Here is a 15,701-nt window from a genome sequence, read left to right as displayed (position 1 = left end):
GCACAAGATGGGCAGGCTGCCCCCTGTGCTCACCGACAGTAGCGTAGGGCCAGGCTGGGGGGGACACTTTCAGAGCCAGGCTGCCTCGCTCCCCTGTTAAGATACACAGAGGCAGGTCAGCCGAACAGGTTCCCTCTGCCGGTGGAGGCCGTGCATTATGTGGGGGCAAGATTACCCCCACCCCCTCCCCCCTGAGGTGTTCACAGGTGTGACTGTAGGACCTCAGGTGCTCCTTACACTGATGGAGGTGACTCGGGCCGGGCAGGCTTCCCTCCCCAGGTGAGCTGTGAGTGTCGCTAGCAGCTGGGCCTGCCTGTGAGATGCTCACAAGTGTGCGCTGTAGGACCTCAGGTGTGGTGCTGCTCACAGTGAGGGAGGCGGCTCAGGGGCTGGCTCCCCCCACCTGTGAGGTGCTCACAAGTGTGCGCTGCAGGTCTTCGGGTGCTGCTCTCACACTGCGGGAGGGGGCTCAGGCCGGCAGGCTTCCTCCCCCCAGTAGGGTGGGGCCGTGCAAGGGCTGGCTCCCCCCGCCTGTGAGGTGCTCACAAGCGTGCGCTGCAGGACCTCAGGGAGGCGGACTGGCGGTTCAGGCCGGGCAGCCTCCCCTCCCAAGGTGAGGCGTGGGTGTTGCTAAGTGTGGTGCAGGGTCAGGCTCTGCTCCCCCCTCCCAACCAAGAGGTGCTCACAGGTGTGCACTGCAGGACTTCGGGAGGGGGTTCAGGCCGGGCAGGCTTCCTTCCCCCAGTAGGGTGGGGCCGTGCACGGCAGGACTTCGGGTGTGGTGCTGCTCTCACTGAGGGAGGCGGCTCAGGTCGGGCAGGGTTCCCTCCCCCAGGTGAGGTGGGTGCGGTCGCCAGCTCAGGTCAGATGTTTGTGCTCACAGACTCGCACAAACCGGTCCAGCCGCTCCGTCGGCATCGTCGTGCCCCGCATGCAGCTCCGGGTGCCGGGCAGACGCAGGTGAAGCCGCCGGGGCGGAAGGGGGCTTCCATCGATCTCACACAGGTATTTATTTACATATTCGATAGCCGGCTAGGTAGCCTCAGACGCGAATCTCTCCTAAATCACAGTTAAAGTGAACGTCATCTGTGCAACACGGGGAGCCTCGGCGAATAAACCATGTAAGCAAGCAGTGGTAAATGCATGTTTGTTCACACCACGCTGACCAGGTGCACAACAGAGCTTCGGTGCACAGGCCTAGACGGCCATGGCTTCCCGTGTTCGGTTATGTGGCATCCATGCGTCCCTTCATACACGCCTCACCTGCTTACGGTCATGTGGAGCGCCGATATCTCTCAGACCCCACTTTTTAAAAGGGTAGTAAGCGTAAAACCAGGGTCCGCCCTGCTATGACTTGCGAGTATTACCTTTAAACAGTTGTCAAGGTGAACTGACTGCAGGGCGTCTTCAGATCTCGTGAGGATAATCTGTCCCCCCCCCCCCTTGAAACTGTGCAGTTGAAGCAGTGTCTGGTATGCACGCATTGCTTTTTGCATCTGGCTGCAACCAAGAGCTTTTACTGCGTTCATTCGAACCTCCCTGTTTGTTACGTGTTGTGTGTTTTTTTGATTTCGAAATATATCGATTTTTTTATGTATCTGGTATACCAGCCAGGGTATGTTTTGATTTCTTTGTACCAGGTACAGTAAAGGGATTTGAATGTATTTGAGCCTTATACACGCCCACACACACATTGTTAATGTATACGGGGTACTTTATATGCATGGATGTGTAACATGCTGTGTATAATACATGGGGCCTTGCAGTCCCTATATAAATCCAAACTTTAATTTCCATGTTCAAGGCAACTTGTAACTAACTAGCTAGTTACCTGTAATAAAGAAACGAGCTGGCGTCTCAACCAGAATACCTTACTACAGCTGAGTTTTGGCATCCGAATGCTCTCTGCCACAATCGGCAGCCAGAGTGAAAGGCACGGAGCATTATTACAGCTGCAGTTTAAATAAACGAAACATGGCTTTTCATTCTTCTGCTCTATTATACTAGATGAACAGTGATAAGCAGAAAGGAGATATTTATGGCAACACATTTATTTTCTTCACGTGATCGGTAATTGTAGAAAATATAAAAACTTTCTGCATGTTTCTACACAGTCCGAGCTATAGCGTTATTTAAATCGGGCTTGTTTTAAACTGGTTCGAATACCGTTTTGCCGCAAATATCTCGCTGCTTTTCTTGGGTATGTTTAATTTTGCACTAGAGATTCTTCTGTCCTTCTTTGTGTTTACAGACACGCTACCTTCTATATGAAAGAGCAATGCACCAAGGATTTAAGTGGTTTGTGGGAAGGTTGATGGTGTTAGCTCGTACTATAAGGAATAAAGTACCTCCTGCGGTTTATTATAAGGATATTTCAAGTCCACTCTGAGTTCTATAACATTATAAAAGACATCTGCCTCTGACCACTTTCATCCATGTGGCCAAGCAACGCCTCAGTGACTTGCAATATCCTTATAATGCACGGCAAGGGATTCTTTATACCATGTATTACCGTTGCAGAGCATGGGTAGGAGGTCGCAACTCGTGAGGAAAAGCCTTTAGTGGGTCACACTTCCCGTCCCCCAACAATTGCCCATATTCTACTTGGGCCATATGGTTTATGCTGGTTTTTTATCTTCAAGCAGTTAGAAATAAGTGTTTATCTTTGACCAGGGAGAAAATGGGTTTAGTCTGTGCAGTGAGATGAAATCACAATAGCTAGGCCGTGTGAGTACGGCCCCAGTAGTTTTCTTATACAAAGTGATCGTAGATTAGAATCTGTGACGTGTTTTCTCAGGTCCGTTATTGTGAGTGGTTAGAGTACTTTTGCACTTTACTAATGAATGTGTGCATTCCATTTTGATTTTTTTAGTACACATGTTCCAAATAACCCATTTTATTTGGTGTCATTTTTTTCACCAATATGGCATAAACCTACTCAGTTTAGGTACAAGCGGCCACGAAACGCAGAGTACAATAGATATCTGTGAAGACATCTCTTCAGATCTGCAGAGTGGAAGTTATTTTTAATATACTGAATTAAGGCTGCAATAAAGGTACTCCTATGAGCCTGAGAGGAGACATTTTGATAAATGAGCTGGTTTGCGTTTATTGCTTTGTCTGTGTGAGCACTGTGGGGGATACTGGCGCGCCTGTATAAAATCACTGCGCTCTGTTTGGAAGGCACACTGAATATTTCAATGTGTCCATTGTAAGGCACTTCTCTTAACAGAGAGTGCGCTGGTGACATTTCTCTTCTGTGTGTTAGGTTTTCTCTTGTGTATGGAGTAAGCAAGAGATTTGAAAGTCTTTTATCTAAGTATTGCATTGTGTACTTGGAGTCCAAGGGTCTCTCTCAGTCTCTGTAGTCCTGCTTCAGCGCTGGTACACCTCTCTGCTGAGGCAGCCATGTGCTCTACAAGTGTTTTAATCTAATCTCTCTCCAAATTCCTTTTTTATGTATTGATTTCTCAAATTGTTAATAGTGCAGAGTTTTTATTGACTTTTGTATTTTCTTTTTTTGTTTTTAACCCCTTCGCCGCGGCACGAATTCCGCCGCGGCGCTGGGGGGGTTCGGGGTCAGCGCGGCGCTGCCATGCTCGTGACGGAACCACTCCGTCATGAGGCACGGGCGCGCTGTGCTCATGACGGAGTGGTTCCGTCACGACTCCGCCCACTTGCATTGATCGCCTGCACAGGCGGGGAATCGGTGCCGCGTGGGCGGAGCGGCCGCCAACGGCCGCAGCATGACGGAACCACTCCGTCATGAGCACACGGCGCCTGTGGCTCATGACGGAGTGGTTCCGTCATGAGCAGGGAACGGGTTAAGTAAACCAACGGGATAAGTTAGTGGTCTGAAATGTCACCGCTGAGAAATGCAGAAATCACAAAGTTACAACTTCAAACCCTAAATAAAAAGTCAACTCTGCACTATTCTTTGAATACAGTAAACTGAGTACATACAATATAATTGTTAGGTCTCGCTGAGTCAGCGCGCATGCGCTGCACGGAGAGACTTTAGTAAGTGAGGGCTTCAAAAAATGCTACCGCCGGCTACAGCTTGCATCCCTTGCGTGTTTTAGCGCATCATCGCGATCACTTTTGCTTTCACAGCGATCGTGATCGTGATGACTTTCGTGGCTAATGCTTGTATTTTTTAGCTCCTCTGGGTCTAGAAGAGACCCTAGCTAAGCACCGAAGCCGGCGACGCAAGAAACCAAAATTAAACTCATCAACCCGGAGCATGGGCCCGAAGAAACAATCCCAGCAACTCGCAGAAACATCACTTATCTCAACAAAAGACAGGCTTTGAAAAGAGGCATGAAACGAAACACCCACCCCCTGTTTCTTACCAGGTTTCTCCGCTCCTGTCCGGGGGCTTCGCCTGTCACAGATACGCCTGTGCTGGCGGTTGCTAGGTTACTACACGCTCAACTCAAAAGTACATCATAATGGTGGCAGTGACGCCCCACAGCTCATGACGACACGGGCCTCCAAACAATCGCAAGAGACAGTGGCCTGTCGGGGAAATATGAAACCAGGGTATTTTGCAGCAAAGTCATCCTCATTGCTTTAAATGTCTTGGTAGGAACAGTTTTAGCGAAGGTAGTAAAAAAATAATACTTGAATTGTGTATATCTGTTAGAAGGTGGTTCTGACACTATGGGCCGCCCGGATTTTTTGCTTTTTGAGCACCTAATTGTTGAGCTTTTACTGTGGGGGAGCCTCATAGGTTGGGACTCATCCACAGTTAACTCAGGATGGAAGAAACAGGCCAGGGAAAGTCAGTGTGTTTTACTGTGTTTTCACTTCCTTATTCCCCTATGGGAATGTGGAGCCAGGGGCTAGTGTAACTTCAATTAGGCCTAAAGATTCCAGACACGCACTTTAGTCCAATGTAGCAAATGTGAAAAGAAGTATTCTGCAGAGTCCAAAGTCATATTTGTACTGCTTTTGGGTCATCCAGAACTGTCATGTTCCGCTGAGCCAGCCATGACCAGACCCAGGCTGAGGGCTGACCTCAGCTGGATGGATTGATAACCTTTCTTCCACAAGCTAGGGCCTCCTCTCCACGAAGGGAAGATGGGAGGGGCTGCAGGCCAATCCATCAACTGCTGTCGCTGGGTGCCAGGCACCAGGCTGCACCAAGGAGGGAAGGAGTTGGACTTCAGAGGCCATGTGGCCAGAGATACTGGACAATGCCATTTTGAACAAACCCAGAGGCTGGACAAGGAGGAGGGAGCCGGGGCAGGAAAGTGATGTGTCGCTGTTTGATTGGACCAACAGGGACTTCCTGCCAGCCCCCTACTCAACTTTTAAAAAGTGCTTGCACAGGAAGAGAAGCTCTCTCTGGGGTGTGTGCTCGGCTGAGGCTGAAGGTGCTGGAGCCTGGCGCAATGGGCAGTTAGAAGGAGAGACCCCTGACTGCCCCCAGGACCCTATCAGCACCAGAAGAAGAGCCCAGGACTGGTGCACAGAAGCAGGGGCCTCTGCGCAGGGAGAATAGGGTCCCAGAAGGAGAGCCTGGCGAAAGGCTGGCGCAGGAAGCCAGTGAAGACAGCACACTGCTGAATCTACCCTCTTGGAGACCCAGAGGGCAGAGGAGAGTGTTCACGGTGGCTGGAACTGGTAAAGAGGAGCAAGAAGCGCCTCATAATGCCTCGCCAGGCATTTGGAAATCTGCCGTTTTGGTGCTTTGTGGCCCCCAGAGGAGGGGGGGGGGGTCACCCTCACTTGTGAAAAGGTGCTGGGGGAGCTGCTGGAGAGGCCCAGTCTTTTCCCCCTCCAGCACAAAGAAATCTGCCATGTTGGTGCCTGGTGGCTCCCAGTGGAGGGGCCACCCTCATGTGTGAAAAGGGGTGCAGGGGGGCTGCAGGAGCACCGCAGCCTCCACCAGCATAAAGAAGAACAGTCCACCCATAAGTTTCACGGGGCATCTGAAAGAATAACCCCTCAAGGGCTCAGCCAGCCTGTAACACCTTCTAGGCTGGAACTTATGTTCTACAGCTGAGGGTGTACTATGAAGTGCATCATGGAGTGAAGGGCTGAGTTGGGGGATGTCTGGAGGAGGGCATCCCCTGGAGGTGAAGTGGTGTAATTGCACCAAAATGCATTTACTATTGGTTATTTCTTTTTAGGTGGACTGAAAGTCACATGTGTAAAGTGAAGTATATGTGTAAGGTGATGTTAAGCTAAATGGAGTTATGTTGCTAGCCCTTCCTGCTAGGGGGTCTGCCTGTATTTACGTAATCCCATGCTTTTACCTGTGATTCCTTTTAAAGTGAAGAGGCGCACTGCAGGAGAAGTGTAGTTGCCAGGAGTACTTCTTTTGTAGGGACTGCAAGTCACATGGGTAAGGAGATGTCATAAGCCAAGTGGGGCTATGTTGCCAGACAGTCCTGCTAGGATGTCTGGCTGTATATGCGCAATCCTGTGATTTCATCTGTGATGCCTTTAGGGGCTGTAATTGCAATGCATTCAAATAATCAACCAAGGTGAGAGTACTGTCATTCTAAAGTGTGCGTAAACATGGATTCTTGCTGCTGCGCTTAGGTGAACACCCCAGATTGCTAGCCCTTAAGATATAGAGGTGCATACATTATGGTCAGCAGGAGATGCTCAGTCAGGGTCATGTGTCACCAAGGCAGGTTTACCCCTTTTTAATACTTGTTGAGGTAATGGGGTGGGTCGCCACTGGGATGGTGCCAGTGCGCAGGGCCCTCGCTCCAGGTTATGTTCAACTATCTGAATTGGGGGCAAGTTGATGTGCATACATGGGAGTGGTGGTACTAGACCCCACCCCCCCCCCCCCTTTGCGGGAGGGGTGGAGATGTTATGCAATGTCACAAAGTAATTCCAACAGCTTATGTATATTTGTAAATTGGTGCATAGTATTGAGTAGTGTGTGTGTGTGTGTTTAATAAATGTACTCTTACTTTTATAAAGCAAAGTACAGACTGGACAATCAATTATTGAGTTATTTTTGTGCACCTGCAAATGGCGATTACTAGCCCACACCACCTCCCTTGAGTAAGCCTCAGACTGCTCTGCAACGCTACCCTCTGAGAGTCAGGCGCTACAATTGGGTGTTTGGTTCCCAGTGAAGGACAAATGTAGTCATGTTATTTGTGCAGGCCTCACAGATGCTGCCTCGTTTTCCAACAATATCTATTTTAGTGTTTCTGCCTTTAGGACACTTTGGCCCAATTCAAAAGAAGAATGAGAGAACTTACTATGAAGACAGTAAGCAACAGCCAAAGTAAGCAAACGCCAAACTCAACAGAAAGTATGACTAGTTTGTTCCGATAAAAAGGAAATAGTTATTACAATATGTAGTTTAAGGTGCACAAGGAGTGGTTAGTACCAGTACATTTGCCAAAGTTTTGGTTGCTGTTCAGATTAACACATAAGTATTACAGCATAATTTTGTCTGGTTTTTATTAGCAATCCCGAATTCAGAAGACACATCTATTTAAAATAGTTTGCATAGTAAAACGGATCCAAATAAACGGGAACCAGCAGAGAAATAAAGCCAAGGTGAAACGAGCATTGGCATAGCCAATAGGTCTCGCTTTTGGGACCTTATAAGTATTTAGTTATGCAGCACAATATCCTTGGTGCAACAATATCAACCGTTGCATGGCTAAACACTTATAAGGTCCCAAAGGTGAGACCTATTGGCTATGCCAATGCTTGTTTTTATTTATAGTGCTTCGGAAATGGCAGAAGTGTGGTATGAGGTGCAGTATAAAACACAACTGTGATTATTCTGTTATGTGGTGAATATATAAGTGGAGAGTTAGTGTATATCAATCCAACCCACAGGTCTGATAGGGTGCAATTTTTATTTTAAAAATAAAATATACATTTCGCATAGTATTTTTCGTCGATTTTTATATTGTTTTTTGTCATTTTTCACTACCCTCAGAGTAAAAACGACCAATAATATACATAAATCAACTTTATAACCATAAACAATATCTCGTATAGTAAAACAAATCTAACAATCTATAGTATTGTTGGTGAAAAACTTTACCTGACTACCAGTCTTGCCAAATATTCACATGGACAAGTGGAAAGAGGGGCTAGAAAAGTCTTTATCCATATAACTCACAGAAATGTCTCCATTTAATGTTTTTAAAGGTCTTTGCCTTAGTTCATACTTAAGGGCCTATTATGCTTTCCGACGACCTAGTCCGTTTCAATCCCGGCCACCTAATTACAACGTGGGCGGTCAGATTTGAAACCAGCCGGTCATTCCGGCTGGATGTCGACCACTCGGGGACCTGTCCGTAATCCCAATGGACGGTGTTTCCGCCGTTGGGATTACGATGTAAAGTTTCTAACAGGCTTTCCATGTCAGGCTTTCCGACATGGAAAGCCAGTATGGGGGCTCCTAGCAGGGCCCCCTTCTCTTTTAGCCTCTGGTTGGGGCCAAGGGGGCACCTATGGTACCCCCCTGTTGATCCCTGCATCCTGTGGCAGGCGGTTAGATGCTTACCACAAGGTGAATTATTTATGATTTTGCACTCTAGATTATTTATGCCAATACAGTTCCATGTTTAAACATAGATTCCAAATATCCCTTGTTGCATCCGGAATCTGTAATCCTAAAACTGGTGATGATCAATGTGTTATATGTTCTGTCACTTATTCAGAAAATTCAATTTTCTCCAATATGTCTGTTCAAGCCTGCCTGTTTTTTGTAGACCCAAAATGCCTTTCTCCTGATTATTTTAATGTTGAGATTGGTGCTGTTTAAGCGAATAAGCAAACGTGATTCATAGAAGCATTACACTCACTTCATAGACGGCTCTAAACATTATTATTAATGCAAAACAAGCATTGCCAGAAACAATAGTTCAGGCGTTGACTGCCAACCTATTGACTTTGGCAATGCTTGCCTCATTTTACAATTGTTTTTTTTGTTTTTTTTTTTACTATTAAAGTTAGTTACTGTGAGCACATTCATGGGTGGCTACAGGGAAATGTTGTTTGTAATGGTTATGCAAACAAAATTCAAATATGGTCGCATTTGTGTGCCTTTTGCGTAAGCATGCACACAAATGAGGTTTAACGTCTGAATGCTTTTTTACTTCTGCAAAACTATTAAAACATGGCAGCCCATCTGTATGCATGCACACTCCCAAGCAACCATCTTTAACCAAGTTTCATTAAAATTAAGAATTATAAAAGACGGACACCCGTGCGTGTGGAAGCTTGCACAGAAACGGGCACCCGTTTTAGATGAATTATGCAGGCACTGCACACATCCGTGATGCAAGCGTCCCAGTCATAGTGTTTGGGTTGTGCTGGGCCCTTGCCAATGTAAAACAAAAAAATATAGACTAAAACGTCCACATAGGCCACTGAATGGAGCAATGTTTTGAGTGGCTGCGTGGCAGGATGCTGTCACTCAGTTGAGTTCACCAATGACTGGATTAGGCAATTTATTGCCCCAAGCTATATGCTGTAGTGGGTGGAAGAAATATGTGAATGACGCAACAACAAACCTATAGATCACGGGTACTCATAGTACGGCCCGCGGGCCGTCAGCGGCCCGCGGACCTTGCAGACATAGTGCCTGTGTCCCTGTGCTTGTCAGTGAACACCGCCGGTTGCAGCAGCGCGGAGCTGTGGGGCCGGGCGATTCTTTTAAAGGCCATTTACTTGTTAATGAGGCTTTGTTGTATTTCACCTCTTCTTAGCGCCCCTGCGTCTCCCCTCTGATTGAGTGGAGATGGATAGATAGATAGAGAGGGCGGGAGACAGAGTGAGAGATAGATAGATAGATAGAGAGGGCGGGAGACAGAGTGAGAGATAGATAGATAGATAGAGAGGGCGGGCGGGAGACAGAGTGAGAGATAGATAGATAGATAGAGAGGGCGGGAGACAGAGTGAGAGATAGATAGATAGATAGATAGATAGGGCGGGAGACAGAGTGAGAGACAGAGTGAGAGACAGAGTGAGAGACAGAGTGAGAGACAGAGTGAGAGATAGATAGAGAGGGCGGGAGACAGAGTGAGAGACAGATAGATAGATAGAGAGGGCGGGAGACAGAGTGAGAGACAGATAGATAGATAGATAGATAGATAGATAGAGAGGGCGGGAGACAGAGTGAGAGACAGATAGATAGAGAGGGCGGGAGACAGAGTGAGAGACAGATAGATAGATAGATAGATAGATAGATAGATAGAGAGGGCGGGAGACAGAGTGAGAGACAGATAGATAGATAGATAGATAGATAGAGAGGGCGGGAGACAGAGTGAGAGACAGATAGATAGATAGATAGATAGATAGATAGATAGAGAGGGCGGGAGACAGAGTGAGAGACAGATAGATAGATAGAGAGGGCGGGAGACAGAGTGAGAGACAGATAGATAGATAGATAGATAGAGAGGGCGGGAGACAGAGTGAGAGACAGATAGATAGATAGAGAGGGCGGGAGACAGAGTGAGAGATAGATAGATAGATAGATAGAGAGGGCGGGAGACAGAGTGAGAGATAGATAGATAGATAGATAGATAGAGAGAGAGGGCGGGAGACAGAGTGAGAGATAGATAGATAGAGAGGGCGGGCGGGAGACAGAGTGAGAGACAGAGTGAGAGACAGAGTGAGAGACAGAGTGAGAGACAGAGTGAGAGACAGAGTGAGAGACAGATAGATAGATAGAGAGGGCGGGCGGGAGACAGAGTGAGAGATAGATAGATAGAGAGACAGAGTGAGAGACAGAGTGAGAGACAGAGTGAGAGACAGAGTGAGAGACAGAGTGAGAGACAGAGTGAGAGACAGAGTGAGAGACAGAGTGAGATAGATAGATAGATAGGGCGGGAGACAGAGTGAGAGACAGATAGATAGAGAGGGCGGGAGACAGAGTGAGAGACAGATAGATAGATAGAGAGGGCGGGAGACAGAGTGAGAGACAGATAGATAGATAGATAGAGAGGGCGGGAGACAGAGTGAGAGACAGATAGATAGATAGATAGATAGATAGATATTCATTCAATAGGCTCTGCAAAAATCTAGATAGATAGATAGATAGATATTCATTCAATAGGCTCTGCAAAAATCTAGATAGATAGATAGATAGATATTCATTCAATAGGCTCTGCAAAAATCTAGATAGATAGATAGATAGATATTCATTCAATAGGCTCTGCAAAAATCTAGATAGATAGATAGATAGATATTCATTCAATAGGCTCTGCAAAAATCTAGATAGATAGATAGATATTCATTCAATAGGCTCTGCAAAAATCTAGATAGATAGATAGATAGATATTCATTCAATAGGCTCTGCAAAAATCTAGATAGATAGATAGATAGATGTGTGCATACCGGGTCTGGTGGCTCAGTGGATGAAGGCGTCCGCTGCAGTGGCCTGTGTTCAACCTCATGGTCATAGTTTTTTTGCTCTAGCCCCGCCCCCTCCCCCACTGGCCCCGCCCCCACCGGTGCGGCCCTCAGCCAGAAACCACACTGTAAATTTGGCCCCCGAGAGAAAGTTTGTGAGTACCCATGCTATAGATGAAGAGGACTGCTGGGTAAATCATTTTCATGAGCTACCAAGGAGGCCTACTGGCTTTGAAAGAGCATGTGGGTTCAATCATACCACCCTGTTCCATTTATGGTGAGAACCTAAAATGCACCTCCGTGGAGCAAGACATCGTGCCCTATCTGCATGTACTTGGACTTCTAAGCACTCGCTGAATAAAATGAACCCCTTTCCTGGCCATTATCTACCAAGCATGGGTGCACCATATGCGACGCCAAGGTTTAGTGAGGTGGGACAGAGAAGGTAAACTCTACTCTGGTCCATGTCCTGCTACAACGATAGGTGAGCTTTGCCAAAAAGATAGGGTGACCAGACGTCCCGGTTTTCCCCGGACGGTCCCCGTTTTTGGAGAAGTGTCCCCGTGTCCCGACACTTTTCTCCAATTCAAGGAAATGTCCGGGTTTTTAAACAGTGTCCGGGTTAAACATACATATGTCCCGGTTTTTCATTTGTTTCGGTTGTTTGAGCATGCGCGTGCATGCTCTCTTTGCACTGATTAAAGCGTGACGTTTAGGTGAGCGTTGTAGCAGGAAGGGAAATCGGGCTTTGAATGGGATGGGGGGTGGGGAGAGGTGCTCCTTTCATTCCACAGCGCGAGGTTCAGCGCTTTGAATGTGACCTCTGTCTCCAGGCCGAGAAGTCAAAGGATGCAATCTGCATACATTCACACCTGAATGCCGGTCACTTAGGGTGCTTCCAGAGATACCTTTGTTTTGTTAATGCAGCGCTCCTGCTCCAACAGCTACTGATGGCAGTGCCTCTTTGAATGTCTTTATTTTGTAAAAGCCTACTTGCAGGACCTGCTTATATCCTTGTTTAGAAACAGTAACCTGTTTGTACTTCATGTCCAGGGCCGGCTTTAGGGCGGTGCGAGCGGTGCCACCGCACCGGGTGCTGGCTTCCTGGCGGCGCCGTGTTTTAAAGTTTATTATGCTTTTGAAGCACCTGCTGCAGCGTTTCTTTACCCCCAGCAATTACCAGGCCTCACATAAATGTCAAGATAACTCGTGTGATTAATAATCTTCCTGGAGAGAGATCAGCATTTTGTATAGTTGAGGTTTTGACTTCGGTGAAGTTAGTGTAGAGGGTTAACATGCCTGCTGCAAAGAACCTGTACCAAGTAGATTACAGAGTGCGTATGATGTAAACAGATCAGCAGATTACTGCTTTCAAAAGAGATATCCTTTTGTTACTTGCAATTTATAACTTAAAGTCCTGATATAGAATAGTGAGCTATTAACTTTCATCCTAGAACTGCATACACACTGCAAAGTATACATTATTAGAGCATTGATTAATGTTGCAAAAAGGGATAATTTGGCTAGAAATCGATTCTTATTATTAAAGAAAACTCCCAACTATGCTGTTTCTTTTTCGACTCTGCGTTTGTGCTTCTCCACACAAAGCACTCTTAAACTATACTGCCTACCAGTATGGATGACATGTGACTCCCTACACTTTTAGTCCTTTGGCTTATGTAACATTTCCTATACACTGATTACACATGCATGATTGATTGTCTCTGTGTAATGTGTGTGTGATGCGAAGTGCTCGGACACCCTACACTGGTATGAGTGGCGCTATATAACTAATTCAATGCATCTGAGAGAGAGTGGTTATGGAGACTTGGTCACTGTTAAAGGGTGCTAGTGAGAGAATCCGTGGTGGAGGTGGTCTCGGGGGGGGTGCCAACAAACACTGTCGCACAGGGCGCCACCAGCACTAAAGCCGTGGTCACCAACTATAGCAAATGTTGAGGCAAAGTCTGTTTAAATGGAATTAACGGTTACAGCCAATAAAAGACCTCTGATTTGTCGTCTGTAATGCTTCATCTCGGTCTGTGGAGGGAGCTGTCATTATAGTCCTTTTTCTATGTCCATGGCAGCTGTCAAATAGTCCTACCTTTATGTCGATGGTTACTGCACACCGTAGTCCTACTTCTATGTCTATGACCTGTCCCCGTTTTTAGGTCTCGGCTAGCGATGGCTGCGCTTGCGCAGTCTCGCTCGCGAGATATAATGACTTGGGTGAAGAGGGGCTTGAACCCGCCCCTCTTCTTCCCTGTTCCCCATTGGCTGGCCTAGTAAATGCTGGCCAGCCATTGGAGAAGAGGTCCCGTCACTCCGATCCTGCCCCGTCCTTTTCGGATCGGGGGGCGTGTTTTTTGCGAGAAGTCTCAGGGAGGAGACAACAGCAAAACACGCCCCCCAATCCGAAAACGAGGCTGCGTTTCTCCGAGGCATATCTTCTCTGCCTCGGAGAAAGGCGGTGGTGTCTTCCGGTGCCCTCGTTCGTCTTTACTTGTTTTTTAATGGATTCTTCCATTCCTCTAGGTGTGCGGGAATTGGTAAAGATGCTAGATTCTGTTGCCGGTTGGGGTTGCACAGAACGGTTACCGGTAGGTGCAGGGTCCAGTGTTGGCAGGGTGCAGTCCCAAACACAGCCACAGTTGGCGCTGGCCCGCCTCCCTCTGGCTGCATGGGGCAGTGTGTACACACAGACAGATGACAACCTACAACTTGTGTGTGCTGCTGTTGCAGAGTCTAGCCGCGTCCCTTCCCACTACTCCTATCCCAACAGAACCCCTGTCCCCGGCTGACCTGCTCTGCAGCGGCCTCACTACGGGCACCCTTGCCGGAGCGAGTCCTAGAGGAGATAAAGTGAGCTGGCTCTGCGGCGGGGGTTGCGGTGTTGCTGCGAAGGGAGCGCCGGGTGTTCACCATACTGCCGGCGCGGGTTGCGCTTAATGCCGGGGCCTCTCACTGCCCGGGCTTTCTCAGCGCCATTCCTCTTTCTCTCAGGCTGCTGTCAAGCGGCGCTGCCACTGGGGGTCGCTACAGCGAGTACAGTGGGCCGGCCGTTACAGTCTCTCTATTGGCAGAAACAGAGGTTTCCGCAAACACAAAGGCTCAGCCACTAGACCAGAGACATAGAAGAGCGGACAACGCTAGCCATTACATAGGGAAGAAGTGGCCATCTTAACAATGTGGCTTGGAAGCTGCTTGGGCGGTTGAAAACGAACAACTACCGAGTTCTTCAAAAAATAAACAGAGCCGGGATAGTTCGCTTTAAAATACATATTTTTCACAACACCGTAAATATTGCGCTCTTCAAACGCGTATGAGGTTTTTTTGTGTTTTAAAATACGCTTCTGATAGTGAAATTGTTTATCAAACTAGAAGGAAACGTCCTTGTGCGTTTTGCTTTAGGAAATGTCCTAAAATCGATGGTGTGAGGTTCACTTAAAGATGGCTTCTTGACCTACGATCCGTCCAGAGCGATACCTGCCATTTGTGTCCTCTTTTTGTGTTTTTGCCTGTCCGTGTTGTTGGGCGGGATTATGTAAACCGGTCGAGAGAAGAACAGCTGTGAGGGAAACTGGTTGCTGCCTGCTTAGGGTGGAGTTATCTTTGCATTCTAAGCTTTTTGCTGCAGGGCTACTGGCCTGCTGTCATTCTTTACAGCGCGCATGGCTGTCCGGCTGGATTTATCAATAGCCATCAATCTTCCAAAGTTTTCAGTGGGGCGACCGGCCCTCTCACTTTCCTTAGCTGAACCTTGCATTGAAGCGGATGACTGCTTGAAATGGCCACGAGCCAAAATCAGATTATGGTAGTTGCGACTAAGGTTGCCACCTGACCGCTTTTATACTAGCGTGACCGGAATTTAAATGAAATGCCGGCACTAAAATAAGTAAACTCACCTAAAGTCGGGTTTGGTTTAATCTTAACAGTACATACTTCAGTTAGCAAATGTAAGAAGAAAACACTAACGTATTTTATAGTTACCCTAAGGATCACTGCCAATTCTAACAAAGACAAAAAGGCTATTAAAAAATAATAATGTTAAGGATTTCATATATAGTTCTACTTAACAATCAGGTCCAGGTCTGTGTTGAATATTATAACTTGAACATATGGCGGTATTTTTCCCCAGGTAAGATATCAAGCATTTACAATGCAATGGTCTCGGCATTGTTAAAGTTAGAGCTATTGGCATTGCTCATGACATTATTTTTGTTTATGTTTTTGTTTTTAAAACATTTAAAGAAACGGCATTGTTATTTACAATGTCAATAGCTTAATCTCTCTCAAATTCGAGACCTATTGGATTTGCACCCACAAACAGAGCCACACACACAAAGCCA

At 47.1% G+C, this 15,701-nt stretch overlaps 1 protein-coding gene across 7 annotated transcripts in view; it reads left to right on the top strand.

Annotated features, from left to right (window-relative positions):
* Positions 1 to 478: 478 nt before the first annotated feature.
* The window catches only part of GPR160 (G protein-coupled receptor 160), a 210,156-nt gene continuing 194,933 nt past the window's right edge, over positions 479 to 15,701 (top strand). For 3 of the 7 annotated variants that reach the window (XM_085635128.1, XM_085635126.1, XM_085635127.1), the window contains exon 1: positions 748 to 1,005. The gene's annotated coding sequence lies outside the window, so the exon portion shown is untranslated. Of the gene's footprint in view, positions 614 to 747; positions 1,006 to 15,701 lie in introns of those variants that run through there. The other 4 variants (XM_085635120.1, XM_085635118.1, XM_085635119.1 and 1 more) reach the window with 2 other exon arrangements.

This window comes from Triturus cristatus, chromosome 11 (genome assembly GCF_964204655.1).
Source record: "Triturus cristatus chromosome 11, aTriCri1.1, whole genome shotgun sequence".
In the NCBI taxonomy this organism is placed as follows: Eukaryota; Metazoa; Chordata; class Amphibia; order Caudata; family Salamandridae; genus Triturus; species Triturus cristatus.
This window is presented reverse-complemented; position numbering and strand designations above follow the sequence as displayed.